This window comes from Rhipicephalus sanguineus, chromosome 6 (genome assembly GCF_013339695.2).
Source record: "Rhipicephalus sanguineus isolate Rsan-2018 chromosome 6, BIME_Rsan_1.4, whole genome shotgun sequence".
In the NCBI taxonomy this organism is placed as follows: Eukaryota; Metazoa; Arthropoda; class Arachnida; order Ixodida; family Ixodidae; genus Rhipicephalus; species Rhipicephalus sanguineus.
In genome coordinates this window covers 35,905,485-35,924,806 of record NC_051181.1, presented here as the reverse complement: position 1 = coordinate 35,924,806, position 19,322 = coordinate 35,905,485, and the positions used below count along the sequence as shown (strand labels likewise).

At 47.8% G+C, this 19,322-nt stretch overlaps 2 protein-coding genes across 9 annotated transcripts in view; one reads left to right on the top strand and one right to left on the bottom strand.

Annotated features, from left to right (window-relative positions):
* LOC119395691 (coiled-coil domain-containing protein 28B) overlaps positions 1-19,322 on the top strand; it is a 72,581-nt gene that overhangs the window by 16,126 nt on the left and 37,133 nt on the right. The gene's annotated exons all lie outside the window — the stretch shown is intronic.
* The window catches only part of LOC119395693 (transcription factor E3), a 152,373-nt gene that overhangs the window by 110,730 nt on the left and 22,321 nt on the right, over positions 1-19,322 (bottom strand). The window lies entirely within an intron of this gene.

Sequence of the window (19,322 nt, the reverse complement as noted above, 5' to 3'; positions counted from 1 at the left end):
TCCGCAAAATCTGTCCTCGAAAAAAAAAAAAAGACTCTTTTCTTAGTCACACTGTCCGTGACATGGGCCCCTTCTGATTTTTGACATGCTTCGCTGCACAACACAATTGCATTGCGGCAGAGCTAATATGTTTCCCCTTCTCAATAATATGTTTCCCCTGTAAAGCTTTCGTTGCAGTTTTCTACAACATATGCGCGTGAGCATACCTTTGCTAGGCTTGCATATTTAGACAGCAAACATGGCTAGAAACGGGTTGAATGTGGCTGCAAACTGCACAACTTATTGACAACCTTTTGTGATCGAATTTTGGCGTGGCACCTTAGTTTGACCATTCTTTGCCAGGGAGAAGTTAAAGTCACCTATTTCACGCTGCATGTTGTGTTAATTTATGACCCCCCCTCCCCCCCTTTTTTTCTCACTGCCAAGGTAACTTCCACTGGTCCACAAGGGGTTCCGGAAACATCCATGACTGAGAACCACTGGCCTAAGGTTTCTAAAACAGCAGCTGCATGGAAGGCGTATTCTGCAGTACAAGATTAAAAAGAAATCGCTCGCACATTTACGTTAGTGCGAGTTCCTCATTGAGATTACAGGGAACACACGAAAGCGTAAGTAACAAAGGCCACGGACAAAGCCAACAACAGCACTACTTTGATTAAAGGCAAAACCAGCCTTTTTACAGTCGGTGGGGAGAGGGCGGGGTACCGCAGCTCCTCTGGGAAACCTGTTCGGGTCCTCAAGGACACGATACTTTAGAACCGCTGTCTTTTGTTATTATTTATTTGTTTTGGGCGGTGCGGTTAGAAGTGCATACCTGCCAACCTAGGGACCTCAAAATTTGGGAGATTTGTAAAGTGGGGAAGGGAGTGGGGCACGACAAAAAAAAAAAAAAAAGCTAGTACACATTATTATTCACGGTTTCTCATGGCCGTAGCAACACCATAGACAGCTCTGAATTATTGCCAGTAAAGTTATATGGTGCGTGCAGGAGTGTGTAATTACTAGCCAAATTTGCCGTGTCCCATTACAGCTGGTAGCCCCTTTACAATCATAGTACGCTTATCCGCACGACGCCATTGTACTGCGGTGAAAGTGACTTAACAAGTGTTCGTGCATGCTAGACCATTCATTATTTTCTTCTTGTGGGGGGGGGGGCTGTTTCTTTTGGAAGGTTGATGGTCGTGCCTGTACAATCAAGAGGACTGTTGATGATTCGGGAGCTTCCGGACAAATCGGCAGGATTGGCCAGTATGCACATGAGACATCAGTCACATCACTTCCCCATTTAAATGGTAATGGATAAGAACATACCAAACTGAATTCAACTATCAGAGCTTCACGTACAGCCGTTCTTCATGCACCCTGTAGATTCATGGAGTTCACCGGTCGCATGGTTCAAGGAACAAAGAGAATTACAGGATGACAGTCACAAAAAAAAAGCAATCATTTACGCTGCAAGTGGGTGCACGAGAACGGGGCACTTCACCGCTCGTCTTCCGGCTTTCCCCTGGTGAGTGCAAAAACAGCTGTCATACTTTTGTGACTGAACTTGTGGAATTGCATGCACATCCCACTATCTCAAAGCTCAGCCAGCCGGGAGCTCTCCAGCCGCCGTCACCCCTGCGCACCCCGGGCTTTGTGTGCAACACCCTGCCCCAGGGTCAGAGTGCAGTGCCACGAGAGGCGAGCCACTATCGTGTGCTGTCTACTTTCTTGCTTTATTTCATGAATATTCGAGGCCCAGGCAGAATTCTTCGCCGCTTTGGTTTTGTACATGCTTTTATGTTGCTTGTGGTGGTGTCAACTGATGCTGTCAGTTAAAGCACTAACCCTTGTTCCCACTGGCCTGAAACCCACTGCGGTCGCGACTCAACACGAACCACGGGTTATGGCTTCCAACTCTAACTGATATGGCTGCTGCGATAGTGCTAGTGAGTGAGTGCCACTAAAAAAAAAGTGCGCTGAGGGACCCAAAGAAGGGCCAGGTTCGCAAGCACAAATCTGTGTGCATGAGGCTCCCCCCCCCCCACCGGAAAAGCCGGTGCCACTGTCGGCATGACGTGCTGGAAGGATCACGGACTCATAGCAGCAGCGTCACCTGCTTCGGGAGCACCTACATGCACTGTAATCCGTCTTTTTCACGACACCCCAGCGCATGCGCCCTTCCCCTGGCAGGAAAGTCACGAAATGTCTCAACGTCTCGGAGGCTTTGCTTCTGGCAATAGCGGTTGTCCTAGCCCCTACCAAAACCCTACCAAAATGGCAGAAGGCAGAACAGGAAAGTGAAAGAGGCAAATTCTGATTAAATGGGGAGGTTTTCTCGCTTCGGCTGCGTGCTCAGCAACACTTGAAAGTGCCACAGTATGCAGTCGTCTCTGAAGGCTTCTTATATGGTAGGTCAGTGCTTGGTGCCGCAGTACACGGACGTATGCAACGGAGCACAGCATCAGCCTTCACACGTGTCCACAGGGTAAGAAGCTGCACAAAGCTTGGAATGCAAAACTTAAAACTGGTAAGCAGCCATTGGCTACAACGCGCGTGTTCAGCCAACAGTTCCGCGAGGAAGATTTCTGCTTCGGCGTCGGGCTGCTATGTTCAGTAAATAGCAGAATGCGCTCACTGAGACGTTTGCATGTGCACACTGGCCGGCTAATGACTCCTTCCTCCCACAAACTTGCCCATATGTTGCCCGCCTCCATATCGACCCCTAAGTTAGGTTGATTTACTCCACAATTCAAGTTGGCCCATACAACTTCATTTGTTTTCTACGGAGCCTTATGTATTCTTGCCGGAAAGGTGACACGCCTTTTGCGTTATAGAGGTGATTTTGCCACCGAATTCCTGGAAGAAATTACGAATACACAGACTTTTTAAATTTACTAGAGTTGAAGAGTAAGTCTGACAAATACTCAACTGATACTGCACACAGCCTACTGTACAGTAAAACCGACTGGTGGGCTAGTTGGTACAGCATATCGAAGAATTAGCGCACGAAAACATGAGGACGCAGGAAGGGCACGAGGACACAGCGCTACTAACAACTGAGGTTTATTTCGCATGGAAACATAATATACCCAGGTACAAAAGGAAAGAGTGACACCCACGCACCACATCGCGTCACAGCAACCGCGCCACCACTACCACGACAAGAACTTTATCTCTTTTTCGGATAACGATACAGAAGGGCTGCTAACACAATCTTCGCTCTCGTTAATTGCGAGTGCCTCTACAATTTCCCTAGTCATCTGATCTGTATGTTTCGCTATCACTTTCGTTCTATTAAGCCTACTGTACTCACGGCCATAGAGGCTCATCCTATGCCTACAAGTTAGTACGTGCGGTGCCGCGATCCCGGCTAACCAGCAAACTGCAGCCCTGAACCACCGCTGTGGCTGATGCTACAATGAGCTTCACAGAGCCTTCATTCTCTTAACGAAAATGCAGAGGAGGGCCTATAAATGATTCCGACTTTGGCAGCAGTGCCTGAAGCGATGCCATTACAGATTGGCACCACAAAGCACACAAGGTGCGAGGCCAACCACAGATGAATGCGCCAATACGACACAGCATTATCACAATAAGAATCTTCAGCTTCCTGCTTGGCAGCAGGAGTGTTGCAGCACTGTTGTAAGCGTAATGCTACTTCTAAAGGGGCACTGACACAAAAATTTTGGTGTGGGGTTTCTTTGCTGCAATATGTTGCTGGAGGCCTATTAGTCGTAACACAGCACATTGCTTGCTGCAGCATGCAACAGATAATTAATAACAGTCTGTTTATTACCGACCAGTTTCAGTTTGGTTTGGGAGAGCAACGAGAACGACAAGCTGCCATGTGCAACTAATGCCATCTAGCATGTGAAACGGCACACAGAACTGTGATGCACTCCCGCGCCGCCTGCATGGCCTTTCGCATGCGGCATGTTAAGCGCAATGTCGTTGGCGTCATCGTCGCCACCTAGTGGCAAAAACTTTTTTGAGGCTTCCACACGTTCGCTGTGGGCACGGACTCACGAGCAGCACCCAAATGGTCGCCTGCTGGCGCAAATGTGGCAAAAGCGCAAATGACTATGACTTCATGATTTAGCTGGGCATCTCGGAGCTTGAAGCCCACATGCGTGACGCAGTTCTTGATGATTGTACGCCTGGTTACAGCCCACACAGCAACCATCATCTACTGTGCCATGTAAAGGTCCAACTTTGTGTCGTGACCACTTTCTACATTCAACAGGGTATGTTGCATCACTCACTGGCAGTAGGTACACTTAAAGGGCCCCTAAACCACCTGCGATATTCTTCCAAACATTTCAAGTAAACACGTACAATGCGTGCGGAATGCCGTCATGATCAACGATGCCACACGTGGCCGCGATACAAGCTGCGGGCGCACCAGAAATTCCAGGAAACAATCCTTTCTCCTCCCTGGGCCTTTCCGGCCTCCCCAGTGATTTGTGCGCTGCCAACACGTTGAATCTGTGATGCTGTTGGCAAGCAATACTGCAATTGGTAGAACAAGAACCTAGGGCTAGTCTGTGAGCAGCTGCCCGCGCTCCTTGCTGTTCTTCATCGTGTTGCCTGTGTGTGCAGCGCTTGCAAATCGGCAACTGCAGCCAGTAAGACAAGTGCCAAATTGCTAGCGTGAACTGAATCAACAACAGCGGGTAGCCGAGAAGCACGCAGATGAACGAGTCGCAGCAACCGGAAGTGGACACTGTTTTGAAGAGCGCGTCGGTCATGACATATGCCACGTGAGATTGGGAGGGGCACTTGGCGAGGAGGGCAAAGCAGGTTTGAGATAGGAGACCAGCCAAGGAACGAAGGGTAGCGATGGGAAGAACGAAAGGAGTGATCGCCGCGTTTCGAAAATCAAACGCGTGTAACTCCGCTATTACGGCCCCGTTTCAAAAAATTCTTAAGGCTACGTGTTCGTTGTAGACTCGTGCACAACTTCTCCACAACAACTAACTTTCGACCTCTGGGTGCTTTAAGGGCCCATAAAAGGCAAGAAAGCGCAACACAAAAACCAACACCCAACTGAGCAGTACTGTCGTCGCACTATGTATAACGTGGTGAAAACCAGAAGTTGTGCCAGGCATGCTGGTCCCGCCAGCTAGGAGTATGAAAGCTGCAAAAGCAGCGAAAAGCAGACGTTTAGCGAAAAGGTGACCACGCTGCACCAGCTGTACCATGTCTCTGTGACTGACCGTGCCACTTGCACAAGCTCCTCGAAGCTGTAGGACAATTATAGCTGTGATTCAGACACATTTGGAAGCCAACTAGAATCGCCATTCCTCTTCAAGGAAGTAGGATACACCTGTTTATGTTACGTGCTTGCCTGGTTGCACACTCCGCCACCAGATGGCACCACTTGTTTAGGTTCAAGTTTGTGGCTGCTGTGATGCTAACATTAGGAAACTTGCAGAAAAACTAAAATTCTTTAATACTGTTATGGGAAGAATGCATAGGTTTGTGGATAGCAGAGTTTAACGTCATGTCGACAGGAACAATAAAATTTAATACAAGCCAAGTACGAGCCACCTTTTGCAGGATTCGCAGCTTACTGTATATGGAAAGAGTTTTCATAAAGTAAATTTCCCGCATGCACACTCTTCAGTCGATACGGTACTACTGTTCTTTCCATGCAGTAAACTGGCACTGCTAGCTAAAACACTCTAATATCGAGACGAAGGGTAAGCATTAGCTGCGAGTGTTTAGTGACTGTTATGGTAATTACCTGGAGAATCATATGCAGCTCACGACACAACACCATTTGTCACCTATCAGTCACACACCTGCTCACAGGGAACTGAAATTCGCATGCCAAACGAGCGAAGCACTAGCCAAACACACACGATCATTGCCTTGTGGACGCTGTAGAGGCATCTCAGTTCTTCCATACTTCTGTTGCTTTGCCATAAATGATGCCTACACAAACAAAGCGGCCAATAATTGTGAGAAACCAGGTGGGCAGTTCGAGGCAATCAACAAAATTCATTTGTAAACAACCTGCGTACTCTCAAGCCTGTAATTTGGCACAAAAAACGGAAACATACAAAGGAACGTACCCAGCGAATTTTACCGAGATCGACTGATACAAAGAATTGCCGGAGTTGGCCTTTAAAGGAGTACTGACATGAATTTTAAAATTTTTCGGGTTGTTGCTCTACATGAAAGCACAGGTGTTGAGAACCCTAAAAAGAGTGTCGTGGTGCCTGGGGATGCATTGCATATATTTTTAATACCGCTCCTTTCAACCAGCAGTTTCGGTTTCGGTTTCGAGAGGGCGGCTTCATAGTGACGTGTCAAGTCTGCCCGTGACGTCACGGGCAGACTGCAACCCACGAAATATGCACCTGATGTCCTTTGCTGTCAGTCGAACGTGGTTCATGATGAGTGAACTGTCGTCCAGTGCCTCCGACAGCAATTTCTGTGATTTAGGCTGCATGCAGAACCCAGATTTCGCAAACCAAGTGAGCTGACTTGAAACGTCATAGGGCTCTCCATGCGGTGAAGCTGCCTTGCAGATGCTGGGAGATGAAAACTTTAAAATCAAACTTAAATATTTATACATGTTTCCCGGAAGCGCTGTGGGGACAGCGTTAACACTACATGCCAAGGAAACCAAAAACATCGGTTTTGCTGCACTTCAAAATCATGTCAGTACTCCTTTAAGGGGAGATGCGGGTCGAAGACACTTTTTTTTAATATTCATCCTAGAGCAATGAAACTTGGGGTGTTTGTAGAGATTTTTACGCTGATTTCAAATATATAATTAGTTTTCTTGGAAGTTGCATACTTTTAGTTCTGCAACATGACAAAGTGAAAAACTTAAGCCTTTTGACCCCCCTCTTTTCAGACCTAAACTTCAATAATTTTTTACAATTGATAGTTCATAATGTTTCAAATAAAGTGTGGAATGCAAATAACTAATTAGCAAGTCCATACAAAATATGTACTAAACGTGAAAAGTTTAACGTGGGAAGTTCATATTTCTCCTATCCTGGTAAAAGTTTATATAACTTTTTTTTATTATATAATATGTGGGGATTTAGGCGTCCGCCTCAGTTGCTCGGCGCCATTTTCCCTTGAAGAGTTCTCGCATCACTCTCGTCCCGACCGGACGGGTGGCAGCTGGTCATAAATCGCCGTCACATTGCTGCCACCCCGCCCTCGAAGGTTAAACACGGTGTCCCATTGGCCCAATTTTGGCGGGATTCGGACCTTGCTCACGCTCGCCTAGAAGCGGGGGCGCGCGGCGAGGTTCGGAGAGACCACTTGGGGACCTCGAAGGGTGCGTACGCGTTTTGGCCTTTCCGGCCGGCGTGATCCTTTGTTCTTCGTCGCCGGCCAGCGGTTATGTCGTTTTGTCAGGGCCCCGGCGTCAGCGGGCGCGTGCTCCCCTCCGCGGTCTCGAAGTCCTGAGGCAGCGCCTCGCGATCGTGCACTGTATACGTTTCTTTCAAGTGTTGCTTTGTCTGTTTTGTTTCTTCTGCTCTGGGGTGCGAGATCGCGGGAGCGCTGGCCGAAGGGTAGGTCGGCTCTCCAAACCTGGTTCTTTCTTTCTTTGTTTTATAGGTGTGCCATTCGCGGCCACATTTGGTAACTTGTATGAGCTAATTGGTGTCATGTGTAATTATGTCATTCGCGATTGACTCTGGTGTAAAACAAATGATTTCCTTGTAGTCCCCAGTAATAAACCACTAATTTGGATAGTGTCGCCTAGGGTCTCCCTCGGTGCGCGACGGCTCGCCGTTCCTTCGCGGTGACGGGCCGAGTTCTCGCGCGCAGCAGTTCGAACGGTACACGGGCGCAGGACGAGCGAGGATGCGGCAACCTGCATGAAGCTCCCAGCGCTCGAACCCGCGGTGGTGTTTGGTGCGTACGGCTAAAGAGTATATAGTGAGGACCGTGCACGCCGGGAGTGAAGACGACACCACATCTCGCGTCCAGCGTGGGGCCAGGGGCCTAATCAGCCTCTGGTCGCTGAAAATCCGAGCTTTTACGCGGAGTGCGGTTGTCGCGTCAAGTTCAGTGCGTCCGTGTACATTCGTATCTTTCTTCTCTCTCTTTTCTTTGCATTCATCCGCCGTTTTTCTTGAGAGTTGCCTGACTTATAAATCGTTCCAGCGTAAATTACCCTAGGCCTGGTCTCTGTTGAGGTAACGTGGTACGGAAAGAGGCAAGTGCCACTTTTCAAGAAGTATTGGGCACCCGCTTCAAAGCTTCTGGTGAGAAGCGCGGATGAGGAAAGGTGTGCAGCAAGTGGCCACCAAGATACAACATTCGTTCTTGGCGGCGGGAGTTCGTTGGATAACCTGAGACCTTCGTCATGCTGTTCCGGGGAGACTGACCTCCCCTGCTCTGCCTTTGATTCAGCGATTCGGTGAGTCAAACGGATTTTCTCTGAGCCCCTATGCGTTTCTGGCCTAATTCCGTAATAGTTGACGCACTATTTCATGCCCCGTGTTGCTGCTGGTCACGATTTCCGCACATGCCAGCAAAAGGACGAAAATGGCGGAACAACCGCCAAGTGGACAAAGACAGGTCATAAAACGAGCCCGGTCCGCGAACAGGCGAGCGCCTCAGGCACCCCCCGTCGCATGCGCAGAAGGGGACGCGTCCCTGCAACCCCATGACAATAGACCCTTTTCATAATCCGCAAGTGCGCTTCTCTGCGCTGCATATTTGAACAACTAATGGCGGCACCTCTCTTGCTTAGAGTGGAGACGAGGTCCTAGTTGCACGTGCTGAGGCTTGTCTATTAGGCGTATTTATGTCAAGAGAGCCGAGTGTACATTTTCCACGTAATAGCGTAAGCAAAATGCGCTTAAACACGCTGTTTGCAGTAAGTGACTAGCCGCCATTACTTGGGCAAACTGCATGGCAGGAAAGCTAGCTTTACAATTATGAAAAGGGTCTATGACGGGAAGGCCGCCCTGACGGAAAGCCGGCCGGGGGGAGACAAGACGAGCCATACCCATCTGGGCTCTGGAGTTGTCTCTTTTTGTTTTTTTTTGTAGTGGCCCGAAGAGCTGCGAACGGACAGCGGAGTAACCCAGTTATATATATTTGTAAATAGTTTCTTCGTTTGTCGCTGGTGATGCGACGGCCTCCGGGAGGCGATGCGCCGGGACGTGCTGGTATTGCACGGGCACGGGCGCTGGAACGTTGCTGGTATTGCAACGAGCGCGTGGGGTCCGAAGCAGCGCCGGGCGCTGCTGCCCCAAAAGGTAGGGGGGATGGGTTTACTTTGCATGATCCAGACGAGCTCGGCCCAAGTTCGCATGCCACCTCCTTTACCGCTGTCGACGACCGACGTGTGTAAACAGATTGGCAACCCCCGGCGCAGAGGTACGAGGTTTCGCACCACTGCATTTGTTATATTTTATTGGCCTGTCTTCAGAGTGGTAATGCTTACACTAAGGTTAATTCGCTCTGAGATTCGGCGCGCGGCATGGTGTAAATGTTCGACTATCGCCGTCCCTTCCGCGTCTGTCCATTTCGTAGACAGCACGTTATGGACGTCCATTTTTGTCGGTGTCGCGAATGGGCAGTGTGCGTCCGTGGGAGGATTATCCGCTAGTGTCGAGGTCATACGTCAACGCGCTAGTGAAGACCACGCTTACTGTCCGGATGAACTGATCAGACGGAGAAACAATGACAAGGGACCGGCCGTACAGATGTTATGCACGTTAATTTGATTTAGGACAGCGAATGGGGACTCCTCGATAAAGCTTTCATTCACTTCTTCAGGTTATGGATTTCGATATTCGGCTAGTGACTTCCTTGCAGGCAACTTCTCTTTCCTTGGTTCTTCCCATTCTTGATTTCCCGTTTATGCAACCAGTGTTTAGATACTGTTGAACCCTCACCTTTTGCTTTTACGTATGTGTTTGCTTGAATGTTTGGTTCTTTAATGTCATGTAGTTCATTTATCTAGAGTGTTCTGTGCTCTGCGAGTGCTTTGATGTGTACTCTGCCGCGTTGCGTCGTCGAGTGAAGTCGGCGTGGCCAGAGATACAGCAGCAGCGACAGCGAGGTAACTGATCGGGCTGCGGTTGCGGTGCCTGTCGCAGTCAGGGCATCGACGTGGCGGCCGGCGACCGACGCCTGTTGCGGTCTGTGTCTGGGAGGACGGGCCTGAGACGAGCGGCACCATTCATCTAAGAGACTTTTCGCGATCGTTCTGACTTTTATGTCTTCTTCACCGTTTGTACTGTTGCCTATAACTACCTCGGCAGATGCTTGTTTTTGCATTTCTTCGTTTCGAGTGCTAAGTTTTTAATTGTGGTTTCTGTGCACGTCAAATGTACGCGTTTCGATAAGGTGTTGATATCTTAATTGGGAGAGCTTTAGAGCTAATGTTTGTCTTCTTCCTGAGGATCTTCGCCGCGTGTTAATTTAATTTAACTCCCAGTTGTCGTGCCGTTGCGACTTTGTTGTGTATGTTTTCTTGGCCGACACAGGAGCTCCGGTTAGTAGGGGGCATTTAAGGAGGGAGGGATGTGGGGATTTAGGCGTCCGCCCCAGTTGCTCGGCGCCATTTTCCCTTGAAGAGTTCTCGCATCACTCTCGTCCCGACCGGGTGGGTGGCAGCTGGTCATAAATCGCCGTCACTCTGCTGCCACCCCGCCCTCGAAGGTTAAACACGGTGCCCCATTGGCCCCATTTTGGCGGGATTCGGACCTTGCTCGCGCTCACCTAGAAGCGGGGGCGCGCGACAAGGTTCGGAGAGACCACTTGGGGACCTCGAGGGGTGCGTACGCGTTTTGACCTTTCTGGCCGGCGGCGATCCTTTGTTCTTTGTTGCCGGCCGGCGGTTACGTCGTCCTGTCGGGGCTCCGTCCTCAGCGGGCGTGTGCTCCCCTCCGCGGTCTCGAAGTCCTGAGGCAGCGCCTCGCGATCATGCACTGTATGTTTCTTTCAAGTGTTACTTTCTCTGTTCTGTTTCTTCTGCGCTGGGGTGCGAGATCGCGTGAGCGCTGGCCGAAGGGTAGGTCGGCTCTCCAAACTTACTTCTTTGTTCGTTCGTTTTGTGGGTGTGCCGTTCGCGGCCACATTTGGTAATGTGCATTAGCTAATTGGTGTCCTGTGTAATTATGTTACGTACGATTGGCTGTGTCGAATTATTGATCTCTTTGTAATCCCAGTAATAAATCCCTAATTTTGAGGGTGTCGCCTAGGCTCAAACAAGATAATTGCATTTCTTGTACTTTGGAAAAAATTTGGGAAAAATTTCATGCAGATCTGAGCACCAGAAGTACCCGAAAAGGCAGGGGCACATTGACAAAAATGACAAAATTTGTGTTTTGAGAAAAGCGAGTTTTAAAGTCAAAATTGCATGTTTATTTATCAAAGATGTCGTTGAATGGGACGAAATTTGTACACAAGAAAGAACAATCCTCCTTGTAGTGGCCACTGCCATTAAAATGCGCCAGCACCATAGGTTTGGCCCTCACGGCTCTTTCGAGCTGACTCCTCGACAAGAGATTTTTTCTTCAGCGCACGCCGACGAGCCCTTGCTTCTCCTGTTAGTTTTTCAGCCATTTTTTTCTGGCGCGTGCTGTCCCGTGATGTGCCAAGTGCAACCAGATCATGAGGCGGGAGCACGCCAAGCTCTTCCAGAACGCGTTCAAAACTGGAGTGCCTCCGATTAAACCAGAGAACAGCCATACCAGTGGCCATCTCCACAACATGTCTTGAGGCAAATCGTGTCTTTGGACAGAGGAGCCAAATTTTACTGTTTAGCGACTCCGCTGCATTCCGAGTTTTGCCCTGAATACAGCGGGTCAGTAGCTTCTCGTCGGTTAGCCTCTTGTAAATGGGGAAAATTGCCTTTCCCTGGGCCTTGGTGAGCAGGGGCGTGCTCGAAATTTGTGCGCCGTGTGAAACTTCACAGGCCGGTGACTGCGCTTCCTACGGCTTTCTTCATCCATAACGGATAAGCGCTCGAGAAAAGTGTTGTTCAGCTGCGCTGCTCGATGAGACACGGATCCTGCAAGTAGGCTTCACAGCACACACAGGCGCACAGCGGCCAATGGCGGCTCCCGATCCGTACCACGTGATTTAAAGCCAGTCGCGGCGCTCGCAAAAGGCGGCAAAAGCGTGCTTCTCTTTATTATTTGTTGCGCTGCAGCAGCGCGGGAAACCGTCGTTATTTGAAGAGTGAGGCTCGGCTCTTTGCCTCATGGGGTCGACAATGGCGAGCGGTGGCACATTATCAGTGGCAAGGTGTTCGAAGATGACACACTTTCGGCCTTTTGACAGCCACCTTGTGATCTTTAGACGCAATTTTAAAGCATTTCCACTTGAGTCTCAACATAGATTTTTTTTTTCAGAACAGTAGAGGTACTAATCTTAACAAAACAGGTGAAAACAAAAAAATCGATAATTTTTTAGAAAACTCGCGTTTTTCGACCCACATCTCCCGTTAAGGCTTCTTATCATAGAGTTGAATTACAGAAGTGCCATTTCAGTGAATAGTACTTGAGTTCCAAATTTGTGAGCTCGGCGTTTGTGAGCCACCTACTTTCTTTGTAGCTACACCCACTCATTTAGGTATAACTTCCTGTAACCACCCATTTGTAGCTTATTGCTACAAACTAGTGGTTGTCAATTATCCATTTCATAACCTTTCCGTCACCTTGCGAGATTCTACAGAACTCATTTTGCAATGTCACCTATCTTTTGTCCAATTGCAACTTCAGCCAGGATGCGAGCTTTATCCTCTAAGGATAAAACCTTTTTTTGCATGGTACCGCCATGCCAAAACACACACTAACACACAAAAGCTTCTTTGAGTGAACTAAACACAGCCATACATGCACGTCAGCTGCGCAGTTGCACTAACACGGCTAAAACTATTGCTATATTGTGTACAGCCAACCTGCCATCACTCAGATTCGCCAGTACATCTCCTTGACCAGCTGAGTGTCTGCCATCAAAGGGCACCTTAACTTCAATCTGGAGTGCAAAACCCGTGGTTTTATTCTGCAATCCCTTCGCCTCAACAGACCTGTGCCTACCAGCTTCAGGAACAGCACTGTTTTCAAGGCGGAGCCTCTGCTGCTACAAGCCAGAATTTTAGACTGCAGACAAAAAGCACGAGCACTCGAGAATGAGGCTTTCTTTGCCCGTCGTCGACTCGAGTACCAGTTCCCAAAGGATTTTGCGAGTATTCACCTGCATGCCGCCATGCCGAACGGAGCCAAGAGGGCAAGCCCATTTGTGAACAAGGCTCCCATACGGGAGCCGAAACATCTTGCCTTTTGCTTTTATCGTGCTCAGTGTCTTGATTTAATTGCCTTCATGTCTGTTCCTGACCAGGCGGGTTTCCGTCCAACTCTCGACTTCATCGTTGATTTACTGCTGAATAACTGGAAATTTCCTTGAATGGTCATCTGCTACAGCGAGGTTCAACTGTATCAAGAATTTTATTTTAACAATATTCAAACGTTTGGGAAAAGAAAAGGCTATGTGTGAGCATTACGTTGCACCTTGTCACCTCAATCACATATGAGATGGTTGTATCGCACTTACAATATGTCCTGTTACCGAGCGTAGAGAGTGCTTACATTTAAACATGCAAAGAAGTAAATTTTTCTGCCTTAACATTCGTAATGAGTGCATTACCGAAAGACCAATCAAGGTGCTTGAACTTAGTGAAATGCAGTTTCATTACTTTATTTCAAAATAATAATGAATGCTGTTGTTGCTTTCTGTTTTGAAACTTTTAATGAAGTGCATATATTTCATATTCGAACAGTTTTCTGCCCTATTCGTACTATTCAACTTGTATTTGAACATTTCAATACAACTAAAGCTCGATCTAACGAAACTCAATGTTACGAAGTTGCCAATGCAACGAAGAAATTTCCATTGCATGGCAAATACCCACAAGGTTCAGCGTTGTCATCAACCCGAATTAACGAACTAATTTGGCCACCAAACCCGATTTAACGAAGAAGTTTTTCTTGAACTAGTGCAGTAAAAAGGCGGTGATTTCTTTACAATTTCGAGAGAGGCGAGTTTTTCTCTGAGCGTTTGTTCTAACTATATCGCGTTAAAATATCTAGTCGCCTTAGTTACAGCCATAGCTTCACTTGAGTAGGCCGTACGCCACAACCATGCACAGAACAACGACCGTTGGTAGCGTTCTTACATTATTTCATGGTTTATGCGACAGATAGCACCAATAATCTCCTTGCAACTTTCTCGCTCGACCTGCTCGTACAATCACTTATCCGTTCTCCCCGTCATTGCATATCAGCAGTCTGTCGTAGCTTTTCCGCACCACCACGTGCAACATGTAACAAAACAATCAGCCTATACGATAGAGGAAACTTCCGAGCCATTAACGACGAGTTAACCGCCTTTCTATCTCACTTTGAGTCTCGATTTCACGAACGATCTATTGATGATAACTGGGTGCTCTTTAGAAGTAAAATGATTCAATTAGCAGACAAACACATACCGAAAATTACCTTCCCTGAGAATCAGCAGAATCCGTGGTTCACTAATCACTTAAAGCATTTAGAAAATAAAAAGAAAAGACTTTTCCGAGCTGCTAAACAGAGTACGAATGCTAACGCTTGGGAAAAATATTATTCTGCCGAAAAAATGTACCTATCTGCTGTTCGTGGTGCCAAGCATGATTTTTTTAACAACGACTTACCCAAAATTCTTAGAGAAAACCCGAAGAAATTTTGGCAGGTAATAAACCCAAGTCATGTTCGCGCCATAACACTTGCTGATGATTCGGGGAACATTATGTCTGATACTGACTGCGCCACAACTTTCAACAATGCCTTCGTCTCAGTTTTTACTAAGGATACTAGTGCTCCTCTGCCATTACTGTCTAGCAACATAGTATCTAGAATGCCGGCCATTACATTCAGCGTAGATGGTACTTCAAATGTGATTGATAACCTAAAACTTTCGTCCTGTGCCGGTATCGATGGTATTAACTCAAAACTGTTAAAAAACACTAAGGATATATCCTCGGCATTTTTGTGTCTGTTGTTTGCTCAGTCACTTTCAGTAGGTTGCATCCCTCACGACTGGAAAGTGGGGAAAGTCATTCCCATCTATAAAAGCAGGTAACCGGCTTCACCCGCTAAATTATCGCCCCATCTCCCTCACGAGTTTGCCAAGTAAAATCATGGAGCACGTCATTTACTCACTCATTATGGACCATTTAGATGCCAATCAATTCTTTCATCCTGCACAGCATGGATTTCGTAAGGCCCTTTCTTGCGAAACACAGCTAGCTCTTTTCATTCACGACCTTCATACGAATCTTGACTGTAACAAAACAAACTGACGCTATCTTTCTCGACTATCAAAAAGCTTTTGACAAGGTTTCTCACCGACACTTGTTACATAAACTTTCCTTCTTAAACTTAAACTCCGACGTACTAAAATGGCTTGAAGCATTCTTAGTCAACCGCTCGCAATTCGTCAGCGTGAGTCATCAGTCCTCCGTCCCACTTCCGGTTACTTCAGGTGTCCCCCAGGGGTCCGTTCTTGGCCCACTTTTTTTTTTTATATATATCAATGACTTACCCCTCCATGTAACTTGTAAAATCCGTATGTTCGCAGATGACTGCCTGATCTATCATACCATTAACAATATTACAGACGCAGATACATTGCAGCAAAACCTTAACCATGTACAGACTTGGTGTACCCAGTGGCTAATGACACTTAATCCAAAAAAACGTAAACATATGTCATTTACCTGTAGTCGCAGCCCCATTCCTTCTTCTTACACAATAGGCAATAGCCTCATTGAAACAGTCCCATCATTCAAGTACTTAGGAGTCTTAATTTCATCTGATCTTAACTGGGGCACACATATCAACAGCATTCTATCATCGGCGAACCAATCACTAGGCTTTTTGAGGCGCCACCTACGTCATGCCCCACGCGACGTGAGACTACTAGCGTACATATCACTAATCAGGCCTAAAGTTGAATATGCTTCACCAATCTGGGACCCATATCAAAAATACCTCATCAACGCACTTGAGTCATTTCGAAATCGCGCAGCAAGATACATTCATTCATCCTACTCGTATGACGTAAGCATATCAGCCTTAAAAGAAAAATCTAAATTACAATCACTCCTACACCGTCGTACGATAGCCAGCCTTGGTCTTTTTCATAAGCTTTTCTACAGTTCACTTAACCGCATGCCGTACATCACCCCACCAGCAAGAATATCGCAACGCACTGGTCACCAGCTACAGGTTCTAAAACCGCGTTCACGCACAACTACTTTCTCTGCATCATTTTTTTCTCGAACAGCGTCAGAGTGGAATGCCCTTCTGCACCATGTTGTATCTACAAATAACAACCATATGTTCATTGCTGCTGTGTCTTCTGTTTTACCAAATTAGTTGCCATTGATAGTACTTAACGCGAGTATTCATTTACACAACGGTTCATTGTTTTTATGTTGTATTTATGTGTACAGTGTTATTTTTGTGGAATATTTTTCAACAGTTATTACGTTATAATTAGCACATTATGTTGTTTCTCCTAATGTTGCCAAATTAATTACCTAGCGCGTGTTTTTGTTTTCGTTTGCACAGTGTATCAACATTTTGCTTTTTGCCTCCTCTTTTTACAAAGTTCATTGGTTTTTATTTGGAATTACCCATCACATGATGTACCCCACCCCTTATGTAACACCCCTAACGGGGCCTTTAAGGAAAATACAGTCGAACCTCGATATATCGAACGGCACGGCGATCGCGAAATAGTTCGATATATCCAGAATTCGATATAAAAAATCACGTAAAAAATGCGTCAAGAACTTGTCGAAAACAACCAACGAACCAATCGTGGTGCAGTAAATACTCACTTGAAGATTCAAACAAAGTATTTATTGTGTTGGCTTAAAATACTGAAAAAGAGTAGCCTGCTTTTTGTTGGCAATGGCGTGTTTGACGACTGCGTCCTCAACATAGTCCAGGCGATCCACAAGTGAAAGGCCGGTGCCTTCAATCGCGCTGCAGTGGCGGCGCGCAAGGGCCAAAGCGGCTACGACCTCAGCTGATGTCGGGAGCGGGGCACCATCAGCGCTTGCGGGATCCACCTCGGCAGCGTCTTCATTCGGCTGCTCAGCGGTAGCTTCGGCGACGATCTCTACATCCGTTAGCTCCGCCGTTGTACCAGTGCTGTCGTCACCTCCAATGAAGTCTTCGATGCACATGCTTTGCGGCTCCGCACCAACAAAGCTCTCCAGCTTGCTCCACGTTTCGGCGAGCTCGCTTTCTTCATCTGCGCATGCCAACCCAGCTTCCTCGGATTCTTCCACTGATGCTTCGTCAGTGCGTCCACCGAAGCCCGCATGCCGAAAGCAGTTGGCTATCGTCGACTGCTTGACGTTTTTCCCACGACGCCTTGAGCATTTGGATGGCGCCCAAAAGATCGATCTTCAGATCTTGGCCCATCCGGAGTCTTACAAGCAAAATGTCGATCAGCTGACGCTTGTAGATAGACTTAAATGTGCGGATAATGCCCTGGTCCAACGGTTGGAGCTTCGAAGTGGTGTTGGGCGGCAGAAATACCACTTCGATGTTGCTCAGCTGGGCATCGGTGTGGTGTGCCGTGCAGTTATCGACGATAAGGCATACCTTCCGTCCCTGACGCACCAGGTCCGAATCCCACGCCTTCAGCCGCTTGAGGAAAATATCCCTCGTCATCCACGATTTCTTATTCCAGGCATAAGTCACCGGAATATTGGGGCAGTTCCGCATGCACCTCGGGGTTTTAAATTTGCCAATTACAAGTGGCCGCAGCTTCGTGCTCCCATCCATATTGGCAGCCAATAGGACCGTCACAAGGGCCTTGCCTTGCTTGCCCCCGTGGCACTTGTCCCCGCGAGTGTCCAGCGTTTGCCGCGGAAGCATTTGCCAGAACAGGCCCGTCTCGTCAGCATTAAAGATTTGGCTCGGCTCATACTTGGCGAGAACTTTGGGCCACTCATGATCAAGCCACTTCTGAATTTCTTCATCATTGGCGTCCTCACTCTCTCCCGACACAGTCTTCCCGACAATGTTGAAACGAGTCTTAAAACGTTGTAGCCAACCGCTACTCGCACTGAAATTCTCGACGCCGAGAATGAATGCAAAGTTCTTTGCCTTCTGTTGCAACATCGGCCCGATACAGGAATATTTCGGGCCCTTGCGTCCATGAACCACTTGTGGAGAGACTTCTCAACATCTTCAAAAGCAGCTTTGCGTACACGCCGCGCGCCCGAGTGCTGACTCTTCTCGGCCTTGGCCTTTATGTCGGCTTTGTTTTTGAGCAGAGTACTCAATGTGCTCCTTGGTATGCCTAACCCGTCCGCGACGCTAGACTTCTTCTCACCATTCTCAACGCGCTGGATTGCTTCCAGTTTTGCTGCAAAAGTCAGGGTCGTCCGTTTCTTCGCGTCTGCAGCCATCGCTACACACACCACAACGCGCGGCAGGCCTAACACACGAGCACAACAACGACCGATGCGACGGATGCCTGGCGATACTATCAAGGAGGAGCTGGTGCAACAAGTGCAGTGCGTCGTTGCTGCAAGGCTGCGGCATGCGTATGCCGCTACGTTCAAGTGGCGCACTCGGCGCCATCGATGTGTGCAGCAGTCGTAAACGCCCACCGCGCTACCGCTATTTTCGAGAGTTGCGGGAAAGCTCGCCGCCTGTCAACGGAGCGCGGCGGGAAAGCTCGCCGCCTGTCAACGGAGCGCGGGCGGTTTGGGGTGGCCGAGTTCGATATATCCATTATACGTCAAACTTCGTTCGAAATAAAAAATTAAAAATGCATGCGATTTCCCACGTGATATAGGAACCGTTCGATGTAGGCAATAATTCGATATGTCCGTGTTCGATATATCGAGGTTTGACTGTAAACTGAACTGAACTGAGCCTGTCGTAGCTTCACGTAACTTTCTACATGGCCTGTAGCCTATCAACCAGGCATGGTACCCTATGTCTGGGCCGTTCACGGGCTGCCCTCACCGACTTTTCAGACATGCAGACATGGGTTGCTGGCAAAAGCAATGGTGTGGTAGCTTCTGGATACGCTACGTTACAATTTTTCACTTTCTTAATTTTACGAAATTTCCGATTTAACGAAATAAACTTAGCATGGTCATCACTTTGTTAAAACGAGTTTCAACTCACACTGGGATAGTAAGTTTGACGCTAGCACGCGGGTAGAAATCAAAGTGCCTCTCACTTGCGAATGACTACCCCAACCTCGTCACAATGAATCAAAATAAATACCGCCTGCTGTCTGGCATGAGTAACTCATGGACAAGATAA